The following is a 24,713-nucleotide window of genomic DNA, read 5'->3' as shown; positions in this document are numbered from 1 at the left end:
TTGGTTTGTGTGGTGCGATAGAGCAGCTCTCCCGTTGGCTATCGCTGTAGCATATTCCTGGCATCCCATTGGCTAGGAGGGACAGCAATCTTTACCCATGATGCCTTCAGTTTCCCGCTCTATTGTCACGGAATCATGCTAGCAATTTCACACGCTGTCACACACAAGCGCACACTGATAAACCACAACTTTTTATGTAAATTTTTCATTTGTGTTTTTTTACAGGTTTATTCATCTTTATTCACCATTGGAAACAAAAACGTTTGTGGAATTAAGTTGTGTGCATGTGTACATATGTATGTATGTCTTCTCTCAGCTGTCAAACATTTGCCCATCCCTCCCCCATGATGCCGTTTGCTCGTTACTCATCCTTCGCTTCACATAGTTGTCCAACGGCAAAGGTAAATGAATATAATTTTTATTATTGTTTACATTAGACACTTTGAATGCTTAGTTTTTGTGGGGTCGATGGCTTTGAATAGATTAGGCTTCTTACATGTAAAAAAGCACTTTTAGTTACGAAAAATTCACATTACGAAATGACTTCAAGAAAGAATACATTTTCTTAAGTAGAGTTACCACTCTATTCAATATGTGGCACAGCTACAGTCTCCATACATTTTGTTGCAGTATTCTCATGTATGAAGCTTTTATTTCTTAGACATTGAGGTTGTCTGAACTTTTGGAAGAATGCACAGTGCAAAAAATACAGTGGTATTCTGACCACAAACAGTCAGAAATAGCCATATTATTAATGTCCATCCATCCATCCAACCATTTTCTGAGCCACTTATCCTCAGGAGGGCAGTGGGAGTGCTGGAGCCGATCTCAGCCGTCATCAAGTAGGAGGCGGGGTACAACCTAAACTGGTCGTCAGCCAATCACAGGGCACATGGAGACAGAGAACAGTGGTACTCATAATTGCACATCAGGGAAATTTAGACTGTCCATTGAATGCATATTTTTTGGGAAGTGGGAGGAAACCGGAGTGCCCAGAGAAAACCCATGCAGGCATGGGGAGAACATCCAAACTCACACAGGCCTGGCTGGGATTCGAACCCTTGTCCTCACAACTATGATGCCAACGATCTGCAGCTGTGGGACCGTGCCATCATCATTTGATAGAATTTCAACATCCTTAGAGATGACCAGGTCTAAGATGTGACCTTGAGTTTGAGTTGAGAGAGGTTAAATGTGTGCTGTCAAGGTGAAAGTTTTTTGGATTTTATTTCCATGTTGTTGTCAGCATGAATGTTAAAGTCTCCTGTTATGTGAAAATAGTTGTAATCAGTAAAACCTTACTGCCATACTACCCTGAGAACGCCCTATCTCGTCAGATCTCAGAAGCGAAGCAGGCTTGGGTGTGGTTAGTACTTGGATGGGAGACTGCCTGGGAATTCCAGGTGCTGTAAGCTTCTCTCCCCAGCTAAATGCAGAGGGGTTGCATCAGGAAGGGCATCCATCGTAAAACTGTGCCAAACAAATATGTGTTTATCTTAGATGACATGCCTAACAGGACAAGCCGAAAGGTAAAAAAGAAGTTGAAATCAGTAAAAATAATTAACTGCAGTTCTGAAAAGTCCTCCAATACTTTTAATCTTTGGGCACCTTTAACTCAGAAACACAGATATTCAAATAAGCTAATATCCATCCATCCATCCATTTTCTTTTGCCGCTTATCCTCACGTGGGTCACAAGGGAGTGCTGGAGCCTATCCTAGCTGTCAACGGGCAGTAGACCCTGAGTTGGTTGCCAGCCAATCACAGGGCACATCGAGACAAACAGCCGCACTCACAATCACACCAAGGGGCAATTTAGAGCATCCAATTAATGTTGCATGTTTTTGGGATGTGGGAAGAAACCGGTGTACCCGGAGGAAACCCACACAGGCACGGGGAGAACATGCAAACTCAAAACAGCTGAGTCCACGATAAAACTCTGGACCTCAGAAGTGTGAGGCCAACGCTTTGCCAGCTGAACCACCGTGCCGCCTCAGCTAAAATCACCAAGTATAATTTATTTACACTCAAATAATGGCTTAAAAATAACTACAATACCACCGCCTTTTTCCATATTCGACACTTGTTCATAAAATTTAAATTTGCTGGTGTTGCTACTCCACTTACTTTCTGTCCACCACGTTTCATTTAATCACAAAAAGTCCAGATCACAGCTCGTAATGATATTATTAATCAACATTGATTTATTACCCAGTGACTTGACATTAAAAAAGAGGTAGTCTCGCAGAGATAACTGGAAACAATTGTTTGACAGATTAAAATTTTATCCTCACTGAAGTTCAACTTCTGTTATGTCATATCTCTTTGACGAACTTTCTGTCTCTTGTAATTCCACGGCTGAAAAATGCCTGATCTCAATCAGGGTCTTAGTCGTTCTGGAAAAGACCCTGCATATGTCAGACATCGAGAAGAGGCAGCCTATCCCTACGTCATACGCGACACGGCCTCTGATTGACTGACCAAAACATGATATCGTTCCACACATACACATTGAGGGATTCAGTGATCATCAAGCAACTTTTTTCATGAAGAAAAAAAATGAAGCAACTTTCTTCAACCGTTGCCAAGATAGAAAGATGACTTTATGGCTTGAGGATCAGAATCAACGTAGGCTTGATACTATATATGTAAGTGTGTTAACAATATCAATTGTGCAAAGGGAGCAGTTTAAAGGGAACAATCGTGCGGCCTACAAAATATAAAAAAATACTTATTATATATATATATAAAACCAATACTGATTGGACCGGCTGAGGATGTCGGTGAGTGTCCTAACGTGGTGCAAGGCAGAAAAATACCAGGTTCGGTGATCAAGAATGTAATGACTTAATTGCCAGAGGGGAAAAATCTGTTCTAATGCCCGCTACTTTTAACTTTCATTGATCTGTAGCACTTTCTAGATGGAAGGAGCTAGAGAGCTGGTGGCCAGGACTTGGAGGATCCAAAAGGATCCTGCCTGCTCTTCACAGAGTTCACGTTGCGTGCAAGTCTTCAAAACTGGGTAGCGTGGTGCCGACAATCCGTTCAGCGGTTTTGATTATCCGTTGCAGTCTGAGATTGTCCTCTTTTGTGGCAGGCCTAAACCAGAGTGTGATGGAGGTACACAGTACTGATTAGATGACCGCTGTGTAGAACTGTCTCAGAAGCTCGTGTCCTTCCTCAGAAGCTGCAAGAAGTATATCCTTTGCTGGGCTTTTATGGGGATGGAGTTGATGTTTGTCTCCCACTTCAGGTTCTCTGAGACTGCAATTCCCAAGAACTTGAAGGTCTCGACGGTTGACACAAGACAGTTGGACAGCGTCAGGGGCAGCTGTGGTAAAGGATGCCTCCTGAAGTCCACAATCATAACTCCAGTCTTTAGAATGTTCAACGCCAGGTTGTGTTGACACACCAAAGCTCTAGTCTCACCACTTCCTGTCGATACACAGACTTGTCTCCGTCTTTGATGAGGCCGATGACCATGATGTCATTTGCGAACTTCAGGAGTTTAACAGTCGGATGCCACGAGGTGCAATCGTTCCTGTAGAGCGAGAATCCATCCATCCATTTGCTTAGCCGCTTATCCTCATGAGAGTCACGGGAGTGCTGGAGCCTATTCTTGCTGTCAATGGGCAGGAGGCAGGGTACACCCTGAACTGGTTGCCAGCTAATAGCACGGCACATAGAGACAGACAACAGCCGCACACACAATCACTCATAAGGGAAATTTAGTGTCCATTGAATGCATGTTTTTAGGAAGTGAGACGAAACCGGTGTGCCCGGAGAAATGCACGCAGGCACGGGGAGAATCTGCAAACTCTACACATGGGAAGGCCGGGATTTGAACCCCAGTCCTCAGAACTGTGAAGCCAGCACTCTACAGCTGCTCCACTGTTCCACCAGTATAGATATAAACAGTTGATGAAGAAAAAAAAAAAGAAATAAGTGCAAGAGAAGGGAACATTTTGAAGATCTCAGTAAGGTAATTTTGTTACTCCATTAAGCTAATGACCCACATACTGTAGTTGCCTAATTTTTTATCAAGACCTGCACATATTCACATAGCATTTTGTTACATTTTGTTTTATTTATTGGTGGCACGGTTGCGCAGCTGGAAAGAATTGGCCTCACAGTTCTCAGAACCTGAGTTCAAACCCAACCCTCCCTGAGATTTGCATGTTCTCCTGCATAGGTTTTCTCCGGGCACTACGGTTTCCACCCACATCCCAAAAACATGCAACATTAATTGGACACTCTAAATTGCGCCTAGGTGTGATTGTGAGTGCGGCTGTTTGTCTCTATGTGCCCTGCGATTGGGTGGCAACTAGTTCAGGGTGTACCCTGCCTCCTGCCCATTGACAGCTGGGATAGGCTCCAGCACTCCTGCGACCCTTGTGAGGATAAGCGGCTCAGGAAATGGATCGATGGATTTTATTTATTACCTTTTTCACTAAAAAAAGCAATTTCTTGTTCATATACATGCCGTGAAACTCTTTGTCTTTCGCAAATTTCCTGCTGTACAACCTAAAATGACCTCTTCAAAAGGGTCAGTGTCTCTAGTATTACACATTGCAGAATGAAAGCACTATTCAAACCCACAGCACATCCTGTGCAACAAGAGGGATATGCTAGGAGGGAATAGACAGGAGAGAGAAAGGGGGCAGAGACTTGAACGAGGGGTGGCGATGGATCGGTCGCCGCTAAGTCAGGAGCAAGGGGCGGCCGTGGATACATAGGCGCCAAGACAGGTGCGAGGGGCGGCCGTGAATCTGTCGCCGCTGAGACAGGAGCGAGAAGCGGCTGCCATGAGCTGGGTGCCTCGGCCGGTCGATTAATCTCTGCTGAGACAGGTCCATAAAAACCCAAATTCATATTTCATTGTTGAATTCTTCCGCTACCTTTGATCCTTGATACGGTGGTGGTAGGCAGCAAATTCTTCGGCCCGCTGCACTTGAAGGGCAACAAATTCTTCCTCTCTCTGGGCTTGAAGTTTGCCATCTATCGGCTTTGAATCAGCTGGGTACATGTATTGCCAGTTCGTTCTATCATGGGCATCCGACATGGAGCTGGACCCAAATGAGCACTCTGAAGGGAGGACATGATGTTGATGTTTTTTTTTATTCCAGGGAGGTCATACACAGATAAGCAGTCCAAAAAGGCAGAGGTACAAAAACACGCGGCAACAGGGAAGGTCCAAAAACATGAAAACGAGGTCGGATTACTACTAGGCAAAAAACAAGACTTGATTTACGCTGGTCGTGACAAGAGGCTCGTATACTCATGCAGACTAATGCAGTCTCAAGGAAAATGAATGACAAACTCAAGGATTATATGCCTGGCCTAATTAGACTCGATACGGTGCAGGCGTGGGGCTGCTGCCGGAGGCAGCTCTGGTCCAGGGCAGTGGCTTGGCCATGCCCCAAACAGAAACGAGGTGAAACATCTTCTAAGACAAACAGAACAGGCCCGTTGCAAATTATTCAATGCCATGAGACAGGAATTCAGGCAATGATTTGACACCACAGGCTCAAACTTTTATGAATTGAAAAGTAATAGTTTAAGTAAAATAAATATAAATAGCCAGACAACCGTAAAATAACCATTATTATACCCATCCATCCATTCATTTTCTGCACTGCTTATCTTCACTAGGGTCAGAGGCATGCAGCAGTCTTTCCCAGAGCAATCTTTGGGTGGGAGCACAATTGTCCCAAAAAAAAAAAATGTATATATATTTATATATATATACCAGCATTACCACATCATAATCAGAAACATACTTATTCATCAAGCACATAAAAAAAATACTAATTTGTTGTCACAACCCGCTGGGCCAATCAATATTAATATTATGTATGATAGACTATCGCACCAATCGCCACTTTAAACTCCGTATGCTCATTGAAGTCTTGACATCCTTTGCACAATTGTCATTGCACTGGAATATTGCTCTTATGGGCACTCTAACTAATTTAAATGCTTAAAGACAGCATCCTTGCACAACTTTGCAAAACTGTGAGTTATTACAAGGAAAAAAAGAAAAAAGTTCTGTCAATGAATGTTGACTGTCTATTGTTCGTCATACTCAACATGAATGTTCTATTAGGGCGGTACCAACAACTGGTGACACATTCCTTGGGTGTTGTTACACACAGTGAAGAAAATAAGTATATGAACACCCTGTTATATTGCAAGTTCTCCCACTTTTAAATCATGGAGGGGTCACAAATTTTCATCGTAGGTGCATGTCCACTGTGAGAGAGATCAAAAGAAAATCCAGAAATCACAATTAATTATTTTTTTATGATTTATTTGTGTGATACAGCTGCTAATAAGTATTTGAACATCTGCCTCTCAGCTAGAATGCTGACCCTCAAAGACCTATTAGTCCACGTTTAAAAGTCGACCTCCACTCCATGTATTATCCTGAATCAGATGCATCTGTGTGAGGTTGTTAGCTGCATAAAGACACCTGTCCACCCCATACAATCAGAAAGACTCAAACTTTTAACATGGCCAAAACCAAACCAAGACCAAAGAGCTGTCCAAAGACAACAGAGACAACATTGTACAACTCTACAGGGATGAAAAAGGCTACGGAGAAATTGCCAAGCAGCTTGGTGAAAAATGGTCCATTGTTGGAGCAATCATTTGAAGCTAAACATGACAGTCAATCTCAATCGGAGTGGAGCCCTATGCATGATAGCACCTGGTGGGGTCTCAATGATACTTAGAAAGGTGAGGAATCAGCCCAGGACTACATGACAGGACTTCGTCAATGATCTGAAAAGAGCTGGGACCACAGTTTCCAAGGTGACTGTTGGTAATACACGAAGACGTCATGGTTTGAAATTAAACCAGCACATGTCAAGGCCCGTCTTAAATTTACCAATGACCATTTGTATGATAGAGAGGAGTCATGAGACCAAAATGAAACTTTTTGGTCATAATTCCATGAAGTGTTTGGAGGAAGACGAATGATAAGTTCCAACCCAAGAACACCATCCCTACTGTGAAGCATTGGGGTGGTAGCATCATGCTTTGGGGGTGTTTTTCTGCTCATAGGACAGGACGACTGCACTGTATTAAGGAGGGGATGACTGCGGCCATGTATTGTGCGATTTTGGGGAACAACCTCTTTCCCTCAGTCAGAGCTGTCATGATCCTGCCGCTTCAAGACGAGCTCCACCGTCCTCCCACTCCTCGCCGGCAACGGTGAGACCGGCAGACTCGCAGCAGGTGGCGAAGCTTCCAGCCAGGACGGAGGAGGAGCCGCCTAATCACAAGGCGTTCCGCCACGAAATGCGGGCAGAGATAGAGCGGCAGAGCGCCGAATTGGTGGCTCTCACGGCCCAGGTCCGGCAAGGATTGGCGAACCAGCCGACCTATGCTGACGTCGCAACGGCGACGGACTCGCTGCTGACTCAGGTTCACGTGGCAGTTGGAACTGACCCGCTCCTGAGACACGCCCACGTGTCAGTTTCGACTGACTCTCCGCCTGCTCAGGTTCACGTTGCCGTGGAAACCGACTCGTCCCCTTGCCAAGTGGACGCCACAGTGGGAACAGACTCGCCACCTCAAGTGCACGTCGCAGTGTTGGCGGTTCCGAGCAGAGCTCACGCGGCAGTTGGAACTGACCCGCTCCCGAGACATGCCCACGTGTCAGTTTCGACTGACTCTCCGCCTACTCAGGTTCACGTTGCCCTGGAAACGGATTCGCCACCGCGCCACGCCCACGTTGCTGTTTCTACGGATGCACTGCAAGCTCACGTGGCAGTGGGGACCGACCCGATGCCGCCTCACGTTGCTGTCCAGAAGGTGGCGACGTCTCCACAGCCGCTTCTCGTCCGTGCTCTGGAGTGGCAGTGGCGACCGGCCCGCGGACGCTCCACACTCCTGCTCTGTCGGCGACGGGCACGCCCTCACGTTCCTGTCCAGGAGGGGGCGGCGACGGCGCCGGCTTCTCACGTTCCTGTCCAGGAGGGGGCGGCGACGGCGCCGCCTTCTCACGTTCCTGTCCAGTAGGGGGCGGTAACGGCGCCGCCTTCTCACGTTCCTGTCCAGGAGGGGGCGGCGACGGCGCCGCCTTCTCACATTCCTGTCCAGGGGCAGCGCCTTCTCACGTTGCTGTCCAGGAGGTTGCGGCGATGGCGCCGCCTTCTCACGTTGCTGACCAGGAGGGGGCGGCGATGGCGCCGCCTTCTCACGTTCCTGTCCAGGAGGGGGCGGCACTGGCGCCGCCTTCTCAAGTTGCTGTCCAGGAGGGGGCGGCACTGGCGCCGCCTTCTCAAGTTGCTGTCCAGGAGGGGGCGGTAACGGCGCCGCCTTCTCACGTTCCTGTCCAGGAGGGGGCGGCGACGGCGCCGCCTTCTCACATTCCTGTCCAGGGGCAGCGCCTTCTCACGTTGCTGTCCAGGAGGTTGCGGCGATGGCGCCGCCTTCTCACGTTGCTGTCCAGGAGGGGGCGGCACTGGCGCCGCCTTCTCAAGTTGCTGTCCAGGAGGGGGCGGCACTGGCGCCGCCTTCTCAAGTTGCTGTCCAGGAGGGGGCGGCACTGGCGCCGCCTTCTCAAGTTGCTGTCCAGGAGGGGGCGGTACTGGCGCCGCCTTCTCAAGTTGCTGTCCAGGAGGGGGCGGTACTGGCGCCGCCTTCTCTCGTTGCTGTCCAGGAGGGGGCGGTACTGGCGCCGCCTTCTCACGTCCCTGTCCAGCAGGAGCTGGAGAGTTCTGTGGAGCCACCCAGGAGCTGGAGAGACTTCGGGGTGGCGGTCATGGCTCTGGTCCTGCTCTCCATCATCTTCTTCACTCCTGAGTTCGCCCAGCCGCTCCAGGACCTGGCCTCGTTGGCGACCAATCCCTGGTCGTCTTGCAACGACGGCCTTCTCACGTTGCTGTCCAGGAGGGGGCGGCGATGGCGCCGCCTTCTCACGTTGCTGTCCAGGAGGGGGCGGCACTGGCGCCGCCTTCTCAAGTTGCTGTCCAGGAGGGGGCGGCACTGGCGCCGCCTTCTCAAGTTGCTGTCCAGGAGGGGGCGGCACTGGCGCCGCCTTCTCAAGTTGCTGTCCAGGAGGGGGCGGTACTGGTGCCGCCTTCTCAAGTTGCTGTCCAGGAGGGGGCGGTACTGGCGCCGCCTTCTCTCGTTGCTGTCCAGGAGGGGGCGGTACTGGCGCCGCCTTCTCACGTCCCTGTCCAGCAGGAGCTGGAGAGTTCTGTGGAGCCACCCAGGAGCTGGAGAGACTTCGGGGTGGCGGTCATGGCTCTGGTCCTGCTCTCCATCATCTTCTTCACTTCTGAGTTCGCCCAGCCGCTCCAGGACCTGGCCTCGTTGGCGACCAATCCCTGGTCGTCTTGCAACGACGGCATGGGAGGTTCTCGTCCGGAGCAGTGGCCTGCCTCGTTCTGGTTCCTGCCTCGCCGTTTGGTTCCTCACAGAGGTCGTCCGCCCGCATCGCCCCGTGGGGACCCTGGTGCTTGGCGTCCGGGTCGTCCTCCTGACCTGTCCGCCCGGACGCCTTGTGTTTGGTGGCCTGGATGGCCACCAGTCTGGGGTTCGGGGGGGGCGTGCCCTACTCCGTATCCCCTTCCGCCCACCCCTGCCTGTGTTAATTAGTGTCTGTTTTTTTACGTTTAGGCACGTCTGGGAGCCGTGCCTTTGAGGGGGGGGGGTACTGTCATGATCCTGCCGCTTCAGCACGAGCTGTGCGGCTGCGCTGATTGGGAGGCACACACCTGTGCCTCATGCGGCCTGATCATCCCCCGTATATATACGACCCGGTGACGACTGGTCCTCGGCCAGTTCGTTGAGCTTTATGTCCCGTTCCAGCACCCTCGTATTCCTGACTGAACCTGTGTGTACCGACCTTCGTCCGTTCTCCGACCAACCCTGTAAGCCTGACTCCTTGACACTCCTGCCTGCGTTGATTGTTTCCCCGTGTACCGACTACTGCCTGCCCACTCATCTGCTCTCTTCGCCCGACGCCCCAACAACCGCTGCTGCACCGGACTGCCTGCTCGATCCCCGACCTCGGCATATAATAAACGTGTCTCTTCTTGAACTACCTTGTGTCTTCCGAGTTCCTGCATTTGGGTCCTACCTCTCGTTCCGATGGGACGTGACAAGAGCATTGAAGATGGCTCGTGGCTTGGTCTTTCAACATGACAATGACCCGAAGCACACAGCCAGGAAAACCAATGAGTGGCTCTATAAGAAGCATATCAAGGTTCTGGCATGGCCTGGCCAGTCTCCAGACCTAAACCCAATAGAAAATCTTGGGAGGGAGCTGAAACTCCGTGTTTCTCAGCGACAGCCCAGAAACATGTTTGATCGAGAGAACATCTGTGTGGAGGAGTGGGCCAAATCCCTCCTGCAGTGTGTGCAAACCTGGTGAACAACTACAGGAAACGTTTGACCTCTTCAATTGCAAACAAAGGCTACTGTACCAAATATTTAAAAAAAATCATATATCTTGATTTTCTTTTTCGATTATCTCACAGTGGACATGCACCTAGATGAAAATTTCAGACCCTTCCATGATTTCTCCCTGGGAGAACTTGAAATATACAGGGTGTTCAAATACTTATTTTGTTCACTGTACTTGGCCAGTAAAGCCGATTCTGATTCTTGGTGGAACCACTCAGCATTACAGGACAAGGTCAAATGAATATCGTGATGATTTTGATATCATTTGCATAGCTGTACCAATCTTTGGCTGGCCAGATTGAAATAATCAATGATGTGGCTCTTGGGCCTGAGCCCCTTCCTGTTTGCGGTAGTAATGGATAGGCTGACAGACGAGGTTAGACTGGAATCCCCTTGGACCATGATGTTTCTAGATAATATTGTGATCATCAGTGAAAGCAGGGAGCAGGTGGAGGAACAATAAGAAATATGAAGGGATGCACTGGAAAGAAGATTAGCCGAAGTAAAACAGAATATATGTGCGTGAAATAGAGGGGCGGGGGAGGACGAATGAAGCTCCAGGGACAAGAGATAGCAAGGGTGGACGACTTCAAATACTTGGGGTCGAACAGAGAGAGCAATGGTGAGTGTGGTAAGGAAGTGAAGAAACGGGTCCAAGCAGGATGGAACAGTTGGTGGAATGTGTCTTGTGTTCTATGTGACAGAAGAGTATCCGCTAGGATGAAGGGCAAAGTTTATAAAACATTGGTGAGGCCAGCCATGATGTACGGATTAGAGATGGTGGCACTAAAGAAACAACAGGAAGCAGAACTGGAGGTAGCAGAAATGAAGATGCTGAGGTTCTCACTTGGAGTAAACAGGTTGGATAGGATAAGAAACAAGATCATGGAGGGACATCCAAAGTTGGATGTTTTGGAGACAAGGTTAGAGAGAGCAGACTTCAAAGGTTTGGACATGTTCAGAGGCGTGAGAGTGAGTATATTGGTAGTATGGTGCTGAGGATGGAGCTGCCAGGCATAAGAGCGAGAGGAAAACCAAAGAAAAGGTTGATGGATGTTGTGAGGGAAGACATGAGGACAGTGGGTGTTCGAGAGGAGGGTGCACGAGATAGGCTTAGATGGATAAATGTGACACGCTGTGGTGAGCCCTAACTGGACAACCTGAAAGAAAAAGAAGAATTTACTATACTATAATAGTTGTTCATATGAAGGAAAACTACCTAACTCTGACTACTCAGTTAACTAACTACCCAAGACGAGCAAGGTAAGGAAGGACTTTAATGATCTACCGTATCAGCCACACTCGAGACTTGTTTTTGTTTTTTATGTTTTTGTCATGATATTGTAACGTTGAGGTTTAGAGTTGCTTGGAAGATGATAAAGGATTAACTATTTTTCTTGCTTTAGTAATCATTGATTATTTATCCCAGGTATGTGAAATACAGCTTTCTGTCTCTGTAATGCCACACTGTTATACAGAGTTTTAAAAAATATTATTTTGGAAAATTTCCATTTTGGATAAAACAGTGGTAGTATTAAGGAGTGAATAAGGTCACTTAAAGGAGGACTTTGTTGAAAAAAAATAGGAATGGGAGTAGACATTAAAAGTTAGTAGATGAGGATTCAGTGCAGTGTTTCTTTTAATGCCAAAATTGTCCACAGATTTCACCTAGAAACATCTCTAAATTTGAAAAGTATTATCGAAATTCCTCTCTCACTCAGATATTCCAATGACAGCCAATCAGCGGTTGCCACGTCTGCAGTGCTTCCTGTACTGACCCCACATTGCTTGTGGATATGTTCCATTGAACAGAGAACATCCACTATCTGACATTTTGTGGTCGATTTTTCTGTAAAAATAATTGCAAAAAAAAAAAAAAGTACAATGTTCCAGCCTATGCGTTTGAGCCAGAATACACACAGGTGGTACTTGACATGTTGGAGAGGGGGCGTGGCGGTGACGACAATCAATAAATACAGTCACAATAGAGACCGTGAAGATTTTCCAGACAGGCTCATTTTGAAAGACAATTTACTTTTTGTAACAATCATGACATGACATTTGTTGTGTTTGATGTTTCAATGTGTTTGATGCCTATATGAGGAGTTGGTTTGGATGTAGATCAGTCGGCATTCGGGAGTGAGTTTTCATGGAGCAGCAGGCAGCAGCTAACGTTCTTAACAGCTTACAGTCTGAATTCCTTAGAACACGAACTAAACAAAATTGTGAGCAGTGTCGAAAAGAAAAGTGGAAAAAGGAGGAAATTTGTACAAAGACGAACTATCAAGATGCTAAAGCTAACTGCTAAGAAGCTAAAACTAATGACGTTTGATGTTTATGATGTGTTTAATTGTTTTCTGAGGAGTTGGTTTAGATGTAGAGAATATATGGTGAATATCCCATTTTGTGTAGTCAATAGCATTCAAAAAAGGTTGCCTGAAGAAGATGGTGTTCATGAAGGATATCACGAAGCCATATATTGATAATGTGTTAACATGAAGGCTATAATCCCCTCTTTGTACACTCATGAATTTTTTTTAGAATAAACCAACTTTTACATACATGCAATTCATGTCCAAACAATATTGGTTTTGTAGCACAACCATGACTTGCTGATTAGGTGCAAAACAAGTACACAGGCAACATAATGACATCCATATTAGGGGCCAACATTCAACACTTCTTTAACCACATTACTACTTCGGAGCTATAGTTCCATAATTTACGGATTTTTGTTCGGGTAAATGTTTTTGCACAACAAGGTCCTTTTCTCGTCACTCCTTTGATGCAGTGTTCTGTGGGATATTCTGAGGCAAACAGAGGCTAACCCCCGGTGATGTCACGAGACGGGATCAAGACGTCTTTTCCGGGTCTGGCTGTGAAAGCTGGCACATATCCAGATTTTGATTGGATTTAAAAAACATTTCTTTATGTTGTTTTTTTTTCCTTTAATGTCCAAAATACATGTACTAATAATATTACATCAGATAGGAGTGTATATTGTTCTGGACAAAGTCTTTCTTTAAGTCCCCAATGAACGCACAAGTCTGAAATACACCACCAACCACTAGCATTTACACATGATATGGATGGAAAGGTTGTTTCTTTTTTCTTCTGATTAGCTTAAACAACAAAAGGCGGCTGTTGTATGGTTTAATGCTACAGTATAGCTTATATGTATTTCAAAATAGAACAGAATCCAATCACTTTCTGCCATAAAGCTGTTTTTCTCCCTGAAAAAAGTCACTTGTGAGAAATTATACTTCTTTCACCAAGCTATTTAGCATATGGAAATATTAAGTGTTGCTCAAAACCACAAGGAAATGTTCACAAGAAACAAATCATTGCAAAACATCAATAAAAATATTTATACACTTGAGAACCAGCACCTGAGGAATTGGCTCATAAAACCACTTACTTAATGCTCTTCAGGGCACCTGCATGCTCCCCTGTGATTTAACTAATATGCTGATGCTTATTGTACTTGAAGAGCTATTAAATCAAGCAAAGAGCCGCTATTTCATTTCATAACAACTTAATTACTGGAAGGGTCCCCCGTGGGGTCAGGTTTATAAAATACACTAATACTAATATTTAAGACATTCAACTGGACTGTCTGACACATTGTGAAATGTCAACTGTAAATTATTATCTGACACTTTTAGCTGTCGCTTTTTTTTTTTTTCAATTTTAGATTCACTGAATGTATTTGATTTATCATCCGATGAAGTATCATGCTTTATACTTCTTAATGTATAGGATAATTTGCTCACGCTGTGGTGAAGCTCGCACCATCCTTGCTTGTGAGCAAGTGAGCCTTTCAGGGATGTTCCTTTATACCCTATTATGACACGCACTGTTTTCCAATGAACCTGTTCACATGTAGAATTTTATTAGATTTTTGTTTTCTTTTTAGTATTCCTTAACATTCCCTTTCTTTTTGTGCCCCATGCACCAGCTTTTCCCTAACCAGGCATAAAATTCAGAATGAGTGTTTATTTGAAAATAGATAGATAGATAGATAGAGATAGATAGATAGATAGATAGATAGATAGATAGATAGATAGATAGATAGATAGATAGATAGATAGATAGATAGATAGATAGATAGATAGATAGATAGATAGATAGATAGATAGATAGATAGATAGATAGATAGATAGATAGATAGATAGATAAGGTGGCACAGTGCAACAGCTGGTAAGGTGTTGGCCTCACAGTTCCGAGGACCCGGGTTCAATTCCGGCCCAGCTTGTGTTGAGTTTGCATGTTCTGCCCGTGCCTGCATGGGTTTTCTCCGGGCACTCTGGTTTCCTCCCACATCACAAAAACATGCAACATTAATTGGACACTCTAAATTGCTCCTAGGTGTGATTGTGAGTGCGGCTGTTGTCTATCTCCATGTGCCCTGCAATTGGCTGGCAACCAGTTCAGGGTGTACCCCGCCTCCTGCCCGTTGACAGTTGGGATAGGCTCCAGCACTCCCTGCAACCCTCGTGAGGATAAGCTCAAAGAAAATGGATGGATGGATGAAAAAATAAATAAAATCACGTTTATATGTTTGAACATTGCAGATCTTGTCTATGTATTGTTATCAATTGAATGTAGGACAAAAGGGAGTTGTAAGTGATTGTATTTTGTTTATATGCATTTCACAGATATGCATTTAGTCCCTCTTGGAAATTTTTGGTCATTGTTCATGTGAAGTGAAATGTTATCGATGTTTTGATAAAAAAAAAAAAAAGGCACAGAGTGGCTGGGTGTTGGGCTCAACAAAACAAAATGAGCTCTCCCGCTCAGGTAGAAACATCCTTCGTTCATCCACATATTTTCATTTAACTTTGTATTTTTCCCTGGCATTTGAGAGCAAAATAACCATCCGACTGGGAAACTTTGAGGTATTTTTTATTCAATGGAAAGCCAGTTTTGTGAAAACACTGTGCTAACCTTTCCTGCTGCAGTGACGCGACTGTAGTCGGGAGACGTGTTCTCCGTGGCCATATCATCCTGCCATCCTAACTCTTCCTTCTCTTGTTGCACAGGCTACCTGGGTGGTGGTGACAATAAACGCACTCTTCCTGATTGCATTGTGTGTTTTTTTTCTTCTCAATCTCTCGCTGCACATGTTGCGGAGTCCCGTCTCACTTATCCATCAATGCACAAACACTGAGCTTTTTCGTCACAATACTTCTAACAACCGTAATTAACTCAAGCAAAGCGCGGACGCAAATATCACAATTAACAAAAGAATGCTCAGTTGCAACTACCATAGTGAACTCAAGCAAAGTGTGCACACGCATGCATAAACACATAAACAGAACTTTGATATGCTATAATGGATTAACAAAAGCTGCATGAAAGGAAACAAAGAGCTGCATTCCGCATAGGCCACCCTGCTCTAGATATTTTTTTTCCAACTATTTCCAGGTGAGAGCTCCAAACAGGAGTGAAGTCATGCATGTTGTCATCGCAACATCTACGATCAATTGGAAGGGAGATTCCAGACCTCTTTTGTTTATAAGCACTTCATACAAAAACAATATGTATGAATGGGCATTTTATGCCTTTTTGTGTAATGTTTTTTTTTTTTTTGCTTTGTTTTGTGACCATGGCTTCATGGAAAAGTAATTTCTGTCCTCTGGATGTTGCACATATATTAAGGACTGGAAATAAATGGACGGCTCTGGGTCAGTAGGTCGTGCATCCAGTGATTGAAGGGTAGCTGTGTTGAAACCCGGCTCTGACTGTCCACATGTCTACGTGTCCTTGGGCAAGACACTGAACCCTAATTTGCACCCAGTTGGCCTGGCAACACCTTGCATGGCGGCAGTTGCTCATTGGTGTATGAATCGGTGTGTGAATGGGTGAAGGTGAGGCTTTGTAACGGGCTTTGGGGACTACGACAGTGCAGTCCATTTACCATAAACCCCATCGTACCATCCCATCATGTTTCCACAGCTCAATCATCTTGTCTTTTTCAGACTAGTCTCTGAAATTGAGTGGGACAGATTGTGAGTAAATTTAATTTGGCAAGATTCACAATCTATTTTTGAAGTTATTTTTTTTCCTTGTAGTATCATCACTATTAATCAATGCCACATTGTGGTAATATGGAGCGTCTCAAATACAACCTTGCAACTGACAGAATCCTCTCAGGGAATGTGTGATAATGTGGAGTAATAAGTACTAAGAGATCTCTAATCCCTTCCCCACATGATAAGAATATTAATCGTGCCGCCCATGCTGCTCAGCTCCAGCGGACAACTGTCTTTTGCCAAGAAGAGAAATGTTAAACAGCTCTGACATAGCCCCTGATCAACGATGCCACAAAATATCTGTCAGTTTGAGATATAGTTACATGGGAACATGTCCCTGAATTGCAAGAATCTTGGTGGGATCAGTCCATATGCCATTGAGTATGCTTCATGACACAATCTTTATGAATTTGATCATAATTAGCAAACACAGTGTTGCTGTCATGACAAATCATCCCATTTTTACCATTACTAATCCAAATACTTAAATTGACCTTTCCATGGGGTGACTCCCAATGGATTTTGAAAACAGAATCATAGAATATCCCTTCATCCATCCATTTTCTGAGCCGCTTATCCTCACAAGGGTTGGGGGAGTCCTGGAGCCTATCCCAGCTACCGTTGGGAAGGGGGCGGGGTACACCCTGAACTGGATGCCAGCCAATTGCAAGGGACGTAGAAACAAACAACCAGCCGCACTCACAATCACACTTGGGGCAATTTAGAGTCTCCAATTAATGCATGATTTTGGGATGTGGGAGGAAACTGGAGTGTCCGGTGAATCCCCTTGCAGGCACAGGAAGAACATACAAACCCCACCAAGGCCATGCAACCAATAATAGAATATAGAGGCAGTTAATAGTAACATGACATCAACTGCAAGTGAAACACAATGATACTGTCATAGTATCAGTTTCACATATTGTGAATGGTGGCTGCAAATAATAATAAGGCATATTCTTTAATGTATGCTACAATAAAAGATGCCTTGTTGTGTTCCTGTTTCATCTGTACTTCATCTGGTTGTCAAGGAAAATGCGTACAAGAATAAAACAGATTAAATAAAATAACGATTAGCATCTGTGAATACTATAATGCTCTGATTGCATTTGTTGTTACCACAACAAGACTTACAAATCCCTGAAAGGTTTGATAGTGGCTCAATATATTCTTATAACTCTGTAGAATCAATTTTAAATGGTCACTGCTAGTTTTTCATTTGGATTGATTTTTCTATGAACAATAGTATTTGCTTAATTTGCAGGAATTTATTGAGGTAAAAATAACTTCACAATATAAACTGTAAAATGTAACTGACCTTCAACCCTCACCTTGAACACTTTTTAAAGCATATGGAATGTCTAATTTTTAACACAAATTATCTTATCTAGATGAAAAAAATATGCTCAACTGTAACGTAAAATGCACATCTTGTTCGATCCTTTTACCCAAAAATATAAGTTTCAGCGAACTTTGACCCAGTTTCCCGCATCTGAAAAACGCATCCTTTCCTGCTGCTTATCTCTGACATCACAGCTAGGAGACCTGCTGGTGTGCTTCTTTTAGTTGTAGCAATGCCTGTTGACGCCGAAGAAAAATCAATTTGTTTTGAGAATTCCTCAGTGATTGTACGCTAAAAGCAATTCATATAAATGGTGAATAGGTGTGTGGTTCAGTTTTGTAGCAATTCAAGTTATTCAAGTTTACATTGTTTTCCAAAAGACCCAAGTCTCAGAAGAAAGTGGATAAGGTTTGTGCAAATGAAGAGGGCTAATTTTTCCAAACCCGGTCAGAACTCTGTCATATGCAGTGAACATTTCACCCTGGACTCTTACTCGTGGACTCATGTCTGAGATGGGTTTTAAATGTTAAAACCTGGACTAGTACCAACCAGACAAGCTGTTCCGACATCTGAACAGATCAGTGTTGCTCAAGTGACCAAACACAAAGTTGTATCAGCCCCTGAATCTGGACACGCTTCGACAAGCTCAGCCACCCCCAGAAAGTACCAAAACTGTGAAGAGCTTTTGTTAAAAGACAAGTTACAGAGGTATGTATTTTTTTTTCCTGAAAACTTTTAACACTGTTTACACGGTTAAATGATAGAAGCTCATGTCGTTCTTACCGCAAATTATTTGACCGTTCTCAACTAGAAAAACAGGATAATATTGTGTACAAAAGGCGGCATGGTGGAACAGCTGAAAATGTTGGCCTCAGAGTGCTGAGTGAGGAACTCTGTTCAATCCCAGCCCTCCCTGTGTGGAGTTTGCATGTACTCCCCCTGCCTGCATGGGTTTTCTCCGGGCACTCCAGTTTCCTCCCACATCCCAAAAACATGCAACATTAATTGGAGTCTCTAAATTACCCCTAAGTGTGATTTTGAGTGCTGCTGTTTGTCTCGATGTGCCCTGCAATTAGCTGGCAACCAGATCAGGGTGTACCCTGCCTCCTGCCCAAAGATAGCTGGGATTGGCTCCAGCACTCCCGTGAGCCTCGTGAGGTTAAGCACCCCAAGATGCGAGAATCCATCCATCCATTTTCTTAGCCGCTTATCCTCATGAGAGTCACGGGAGTGCTGGAGCCTATCCTTGCTGTCAATGGTCAGGAGGCAGGGTACACCCTGAACTGGTTGCCAGCTAATAGCAGGGAACATGGAGACAGACAATAGTCGCACTCACAATCACACCTCGGGGCAATTTAGAGAGTCCAATTAATGCATGTCTTTGGGATGTGATAGGTACCCGGACAAAACTCACACAGGGACGGGAGAAAATGCCAATTCCACACAGGCAGGGTCAGGATTGAAAACTCGGTCCTCAGAACTGTGAGGCCAACGCTCTTCAGCTATTTCATCGTGCCGCCCCCGAATAAAATGTAAAATGATCATCACATTACTATAATGGATCATATATGGGGCGACATATTGATAGTTTATTTCATCAAGACGACATATTTCTTCGGTACCCTGTTTAATGTGTCACAGTGGCGTTTTTGTGCTTCCTCTGTAATTTCTTGACATTTTAATTTAAGAATCAGGGTTGATCAATCGGACAGAACAGAATTTATAGAGCGGGGAGAAAGACAAAGAGAAAGCATTAATTGTAAACAGAATCTTCTTTTTCTTTCGGCTGGTCCCGTTAGGGGTCGCCACAGCATGTCATCTTTTTCCATATAAGCCTACCTCGTGCATCTTCCTCTCTAACACCCACTCTAACCATCGAAGTCTGCTCTCTCTCACCTTGTCTCCAAAACATCCAACTTTGGATGTCCCTCTCATGAGCTCATTTCTAATGCGATCCAACCTGTTCATACCAAGCGAGAACCTCATCATATAAATTTCTGCTACCTCCAGTTCTGCTTCCTGTTGTTTCTTCAGAGCCACTGTCTCTAATCCGTACATCATGACATCACCACTGTTTTATAAACTTTGCCCTTCATCCTGGCGGATACTCTTCTGTCACATGGAACACCAGACACCTTCCACCAACTGCTCCACCCCGTTTGGACCCATTTCTTCACTTCCTTACGACACTCTCCATTGCTCTGTATTGTTGACCCCAAGTATTTGAAGTCGTCCACCTTTGCTATCTCTTCTCAATGGAGCTTCACTTTTCCTCCTCCGCCCCTCTCATTCACGCAAATATATTCTGTTTTACTACGGCTAATCTTCATTCTGCTCCTTTCCATTGCGTACCTCCATCTTTCTAACTGTTCCCCGCCTGTTCCCTGCTTTCACTCCAGACCACAATATCATCTGCGAACATCATGGTCCAAGGGGGAATCCAGTCTAACCTCATCTGTCAGCCAATCCATTACTACCGCAAACAGGAAGGAGCTCAGCACGGAACCCTGATGCAGTCCCACCTCTACCTTAAATTCTTCTGACACACCAACGGCATATCTCATTGCTATTCTGCTACCATCATACATGTCATGTACTATTCTAACATACTTCTCCATCACACCAGACTTGCGCATGCAGTACGACAGTTCCTCTCTTGGCACTCTGTCATTTCTCTAGGTCTACAAAAATACAATGAAACTCCTTCTGACCTTCTCTGTATTTTTCCACGAGCATCCTCAAAGCAAATTGTGCATCAGTGGTACTCTTTTTAGGCATGAAATCATACTGTTGCTCACAGATACTTACTTCCATCCTGAGTCTAGCTTCCACTACTCTTTCCCATAACTTTATTGTGTGACTCATCATCTTTATTCCTCTTTAGTTTCCACAATTCTGAACATCGCCTTTGTTCTTAAAAATAGGGACTAGCACACCTATCCTCCATTCTTCTGGCATCTTCTCTCCTGCTTATATTCTATTGAATAAGTTGGTCAAAAACTCCACAGCCGCCTCACCAAATTGCTTCCATTCCTACACTTGTATGTCATCAGGACCAACTGCCTTTCCATTTTTCATTCTGTTCAGTGCCTTTCTAACTTCTCCCTTGCTATTCAAAGCCACTTCCCGGTCATTCACGCTTGCCTCTTCTACTCTACCTTCTCTCCCATTTTCTTCATTCATTAACTTCTCAAAGTACGATTTCCATCTACTTAGCACACTACTGGCACCAGTCAACATATTTTCATCACTATCGTTCATCACCTTTACTTGCTGCACATCCTTCCTATCTCTATCCCTCTGTCTGGCCAACCTTTAGAGCTCCTTTCTCCTTCTTTCATATCCAACCTGGAGTACATGTCGTCGTGTGCCTCTTGTTTAGCCTTTGCTATCTCCACATTACCCTAGGACGCATCCCAATATATTCATTACGCCTCTCCTCAGTCCTCTATATGTCCCACTTGTTCTTCGCTAATCTCTTAACTTGGATAACTGCTTGTATTTTGGGGTTCCACCACCAAGTCTCCTCCTCCCCTTTTCTACCAGAAGACACCCCAAAGACTCTCCTGCCTGCCTCTCTGAATACCTTGGCAGTAGTATTCTAGTCTTCTGGGAGTGCTTCCTGTCCATCTAGAGCCTGTCTCACCTTTTTCTGGAAGGCCACACAACATTCTTCCTTTCTCAACTTCCACCACCTTTCTGCTCAACCTTTGCCTTCTTCGTCTGCCCACCCACTAGAAGAGTCATCCTACACACCACCATCCTATGCTGTCAAGCTACACTCTCCTCCACCACAATCTTACATTCGGTAACCTCCTTCAGATTACACCGTCTGCACAAAATAAGAGTAAATCCTTCCTTATCTACAACAAAGAAACATTTTTATGGATGTTTCATGAGACTGTGCTGCCATACCCTGTGAAGAAAGGATAGGACAAGTTCAGATGGGAAAATGACAGGAGAAGAAGCATGCCAGACAATGATCATGATCATATAAAATTGAGATAGGGTGGGACTGACTAAGTGAATTAGAGAAGTCTACAGAATGAGAAAATAAGTCGGGAAATAGATAAACACTTTGCGTATACATGAGATTTTTTTTTTGCAATGAGTGAGTATTCCCAAAACCTGTGAAAGAATCCAAGGTGTGTGAGTCTACAGACACATCAAAGTGAATTCACACCGTTGTCCATGCAAAAAGACTTGACAAAAATGTCCTATAATTGCAGTGCTTGCAACGTAGAAGGACCCCACCTAAACAATCGAGGACTGAACAAGGACTTTGGTTCCACCCAAGAGCAACAATTTGCAGAGGAGACATTTCATGCAAAGGGGCCCAGGGTGGTCCACTGGTCCCTCTGACATGCCCCAACAACTGGGCATCCGGTGGTGGCTGCAGGAACCCAAACCCAACCGCACTCCACCACCACATCACACGGCAGGTTTCTACTAGCCACTGATTTATGATAATGTCTTGTTTGTTTTTCCAGTTTTATGAATAATTTATTTTCTCAGCAATAGTTAACACGATGAGTAATGATTGTATATATTTATTAGGAAGATCGATTACACTTGAGCAGCTTTAGGATGCACGATCTAAGAGAAAGTGAAATCCTAAAGTTCAAAATATGAGATAATTTTTATGTAATCAAAGCCCAGAAACATTCCACTGTTATGCAGTCACATATAGCATTAAAATAAGTATCTGGGGTATTTTTGTGTTTATTGCACACATATAGTTGATGGAGAACAGCCCATTTTATGCATAGTGTACTTTGTAAAATTCTCAATGGGGTACTTTATATTGTATGAGCTGTAGATTTTATTGTTTTGTAATTTTCAATGTATTGTTATGAAGACTACAATGAAGACGATGAGGATTTAGAGGACGCTGGACAAATGGACACAACCCTCAACTTCAACTTGCTCCACTCCTGCCGTGTGAAAAGGACCTTGTGGTTTGAATCTCTTTTATCTCTTTTTCTTAGATCTTCATACGTGTTCAGACCCTTACTTTAACTTAGCCTAGGTAGTATGTGAATTGTGCACCTTGTGTGTTGACTTTGATTTTTTGATTGTACTTATTTGACTATCTGTAGCCCTATTGGTGGCACAAGCCAGTGCAATCTGTCGGACTGTCCCAAGCCCGGATAAATGCAGAGGGTTGCGTCAGGAAGGGCATCCGGTGTAAAACTGTGCCAAACACAATGAGCATTCATCAAACGAATCCCATACCAGATTGGTTATTGCCCGAGTTAACAAAGTCCGCCATCGGCACCATTAACCTGCAGGGCGTCGGTGGAAATTCAGCTACTATTGGTCAAAGACAAAGAAGAGGAGGAAAATGGCATGGAGAGGAAGAAGAAGAGGAAGGCACAGAGCCTAACTGAATGTAGGAACTTTGAACATTGGGACTATGACAGGGAAAGGTCAGGAATTGGCTGACATGATGATTAGGACAAAGGTTGATATATTGTGCATCCAAGAGACCAGGTGGAAAGGTAGTAAGGCTAGAAGTTTGGGACCAGGGTTTAAATTATTTTACCATGGAGTAGATGGGAAGAGAAATGGAGTAGAGTTTATTGGCTGTGGAGTTTGTGACCAATTATTCCACAGAATACTAGTGGGCGAGAAGATGCCTGAAGAATGGTTTCGGCTATTTACATGTAAACATGTTCGTGCTTCTACTTCCAAAAAAGAGCACAATGATGATAAAGACATCTAAATCAAAATGTAGGAAAGCTGTATGTGGAGAAAAACTCAAGTCTAAATTGACTATGACCTCTACAGACAAAGTCTTTGCAATTTTAACTGATAGTTAGTTTGTCAGGACTAGACACCAACAATGTGAAATGATCAGAAAGAACCTCAACTATACTCGCACTGTTTTCTGTGGTTCACAAACTCACAATCCACCCCCACCCGATAAGAAACTTGAAACAACTGATAAATGAGTTTACCTGTTATTTTTGTGAAAAATACAATCCATCGGGTTAAATGTCAGCACAAATCAGCAAAATTATAGCATGATACTACATCTGAAGCCAACCTTAAAATATTCTGCTACCATGTCAGAATTTGATAGAGTTGAGCAAAAAACCTAGAGAGAACAGTTCAGCAGCTGAAACCTTCAACGAGCTGTTTTGAGTCAATATCATCCGACTTTTTAAAAGCTATTGCAAAATCTGTTACAGCCGATTTGCAGCAAGTAATCAATTTCTGATTTCTGTGAAACAAGTGTCCTAAAGACCTTAACGTAGCTGGCATTAAGCTTCTTCTAAAAAAATTGAACGTTAGGGTTTGTGCTTCCATCTCAGCAAGTTATTGATCCACCTCGAATCTCCCTTTCAAAGTAAGATGGTTGATAGTTATTTTTAATCAACTCAACAATTAAATGAACCTTTTTGACAAATTTTAATCAGGGTTCCAAACGCATCACAGTATTTAATCTGCTCATATCAAAGTGCTAAATAATAAGGTTCAATACTGATTCAGGGAAGTTTCCAATTCAATTATTTATTTTTGACGATTGAAGCTATGCAGATGACACAGTTATATTTAGAAGTGTCTCTAGATGACTCCTGTTACATTGAGCTGTTGTGTCACTGTATAAAATAGATACAGTGCCTTGTGAAAGTATTCGGCCTCCTTGAACTTTTGAACCTTTCGCCACATTTCAAGCTTCAAATATAAAGATATAAAATTTGAATTTTTTGTCAAGAATCAACAACGAGTGGGACACAATCATGAAGTGGAACGAAGTTTATTGAATATTTTAAACTGGTTTAACAAATACAAACCTGAAAAGTAGGGTGCAATATTATTCAGCCCCCTTGCATTAATGTTTTGTAGCGCCACCTTTTGCTGGAATTAGGGCTGCAAGTCGCTTGGGGTATTTCTCTATCAGCTTTGCACATT

General features: G+C 44.2%; 1 protein-coding gene and 1 pseudogene across 1 annotated transcript in view; one reads left to right on the top strand and one right to left on the bottom strand.

The window, feature by feature from the left end:
- The window catches only part of brinp3a.2 (bone morphogenetic protein/retinoic acid inducible neural-specific 3a, tandem duplicate 2), an 80,063-nt gene that overhangs the window by 41,987 nt on the left and 13,363 nt on the right, over window positions 1–24,713 (bottom strand). The gene's annotated exons all lie outside the window — the stretch shown is intronic.
- LOC133504188 (5S ribosomal RNA) lies at window positions 1,297–1,415 on the top strand (annotated as a pseudogene).

The sequence above is a fragment of the Syngnathoides biaculeatus genome, chromosome 7 (genome assembly GCF_019802595.1).
Source record: "Syngnathoides biaculeatus isolate LvHL_M chromosome 7, ASM1980259v1, whole genome shotgun sequence".
NCBI classification, from domain to species: Eukaryota; Metazoa; Chordata; class Actinopteri; order Syngnathiformes; family Syngnathidae; genus Syngnathoides; species Syngnathoides biaculeatus.
This window is presented reverse-complemented; position numbering and strand designations above follow the sequence as displayed.